General features: G+C 43.9%; 1 non-coding gene across 1 annotated transcript; it reads left to right on the top strand.

The window, feature by feature from the left end:
* The first annotated feature begins 163 nt into the window (after positions 1-163).
* On the top strand, positions 164-302 carry LOC138022531 (U4 spliceosomal RNA). Its single transcript, XR_011126609.1, has one exon. It is a non-coding gene; the product is annotated as a U4 spliceosomal RNA (small nuclear RNA).
* The last annotated feature ends 2,198 nt before the right edge of the window (positions 303-2,500 follow it).

Here is a 2,500-nt window from a genome sequence, read left to right as displayed (position 1 = left end):
AGCTTCAAAAATAAACGAAAAGGATCGAGCGACCAACGCATGCGTGTTACGTCATATGTGTTCTGGATCGAGAACACAAGACTTCACTAAATCTAGGCTCGATTACTAGCTGCTGTTTCGGGAAATGAGCCAGCGCTCACTCCCAAAATCAGGTTACCCGAACTCGAAAGAGCAGCGGAAATCGAGCCTACAATGGGGATAACGTCGCATAACCATATTGCTGATTGAAAACTTTTCCCAATACCCCGCAAGAAGACTTGAAATACAGTCGGCTTTGCAATTTTTGACGGTCCATGGGTGGACCCTATATTCACAGCAAAAAAACATTTACGCAAAAAGGGGGTGGTGTGGCTTCGTGGTTGTATCGCTGGAATTGCAAGCGGTTGCGCTGTTTCGAATCCAGTTCTGACCAGGTGGGATGGACTTCTCATTGGTGGACCGTAATTGAACTTTCCCGTGCTTGCTGGAATTGTTACTTTCAGGTTACGTATGTGGAGTATGTCTGTGTCAATAAAAGTTATTGGTCAGTTTCACTAGACCACAGGGTCCTAAGGCACGAAACAGGAGATACGTAAAAACAGGAAAGTACCGACGCGTCCTTTGCTGTACATGTATTTCTCATTACATCGTTTTGAATCGATGGTATAAACAGACTACCATGACTGTACGAAAGACTTATCTGAGCTGCGGAAACGGTAGCATGTTAAGATTTGAAGATCATCGCATTTATGGAACTTACTGTATCAGTAACGAAAGAAAAACCTGAAAACTCCAGTGATTTGAGCCGGAAGCTCATGGCCTTGAAGCGCTTAACTCTGGTTCAGAGCCAGGACAACCTTTTTGAGTTTAAAATTTTCTTATTTGGATGTAACGTAGCTCGTGCATTTTCCCGCGCGTGCAGCTTCGATCTTATTTTTTCCCCGGCCATATTTGGGCATAAAATTGGTGTCCTAAAATCCTCAGCGTTGTTCCAAGAAAAAGAGTTGTAAGTTACAAACTTCAGGGTAATATATGTGCTTCTGTTTGAACCAATTAACTCTGCAATACCGTTGAAATGCTTACTGTTTAAGTGACGTTTATAACGGATTCGCGATGATCTAAAAGTCTTTCGCATGCTTCTGTGCGGCAAAGTTCAAATACCGCATTTCCTCGAATAATAGCCGTCCCTCGATCAATCGCGTTCTTCGAATAATCGCCCCCCTTTGACCGAAATATTTAAAATAATCGCCTCCCTCGAATAATCGACCCCCTCCCCCTCCCCTCGCCATTTTCTCCTTCTCTTATACCCTTCCTCTCAAGTTGAAAATTGGCATCTTGGGTAACAAACAAGCTTTTATTTAATTGTTCCGTGACCACTGAATGATTACAAAAGCATCGGGTTTCAAGTTTTACAGCTTTTTCTATGACAACGTTCATATACTTCACTTTTTCCTTTATTGCTTGGAGCTCTCTATTTAACAGATCCGATATGTTCTTGTTCCTTGTTCGCGATGAATAAATCGCTGGAACAACAAGTCCGTTTTCTAAAGTCCGCTTTCCGATAACCTCGGCACGCCTTCATTGCTAGCCTGCATGACAGGCGCTTTATGAGCCAAGCGGGGCGAACGCGAAATAAAGCGCATGTCATGCAGGCTACTTCATTGCTATCTTCTGCATTCAGGAAAGTGCAAACGAGATGGGATCGTTCAATTGGTACATGACCAACTAGAACATCAGAGCCACCAGCAGCTCATGGTTTCAATTCCTGCATACGTCTGAAATTTTCAGGCTTCCTATTGTTACGGATAAAACAGCACTCTTATTTTTGATGACCCCAAAATTGGAACAGAATGACAGGTAAGGGAACCCGGCACCGGGTACCTCCTCTAAGTTTCTGGAACCTTCTCAGACATGTTGTCTTTCATATAATTAAAATCTCTTTAAAGTAGCCTTTGTAACCGTGAAAGCAAAGGACGCGTTGGTACCCATTTTTTTCCCTAAGAACCTTGACGTCAAGTGACAGCCACCAATATCGTTATTGACACAGGCACTCCACCTACGTAACCTCAAAGTCCAAATTGTAGCAAAAGAGCCCTTATCGGCAGAAAGCAAACCAATCGATTGCTGGGAAGAGTGTAATGCGAAGTGCTAGTTTTGTACCCCACTAATGCCCTACTAATGGAAATGGACCCACACAAGGACAGAGAAAAACTCTGACCAGGGTGGGAATTGAACCCACGACCTTCGGGTTAGATCACCGCTGCTCTACCGACTGAATTACGTTTTTACAAACGTTGGCCGTTGGCCGTGTAGCACTTATATTTCAATTGACTTAACTGATTAGAGTGTATTGTGAAGTGCTAGCTTTGTACCCCATATGAACCATGCGAGCGTTAGCCCTACTAGTGGAAACGGGCCCACACAAGGACAGAGAAATACTCTGACAGGGAAGCCATGGAGAAGTTAAATTTTGGTCCTTCTAAGACAAATGCAGAGCGGGATTCGAAGCGGCAGGGCCGCG

This window comes from Montipora capricornis, chromosome 10, assembly GCF_036669925.1.
Source record: "Montipora capricornis isolate CH-2021 chromosome 10, ASM3666992v2, whole genome shotgun sequence".
NCBI lineage: Eukaryota > Metazoa > Cnidaria > Anthozoa > Scleractinia > Acroporidae > Montipora > Montipora capricornis.
This window is presented reverse-complemented; position numbering and strand designations above follow the sequence as displayed.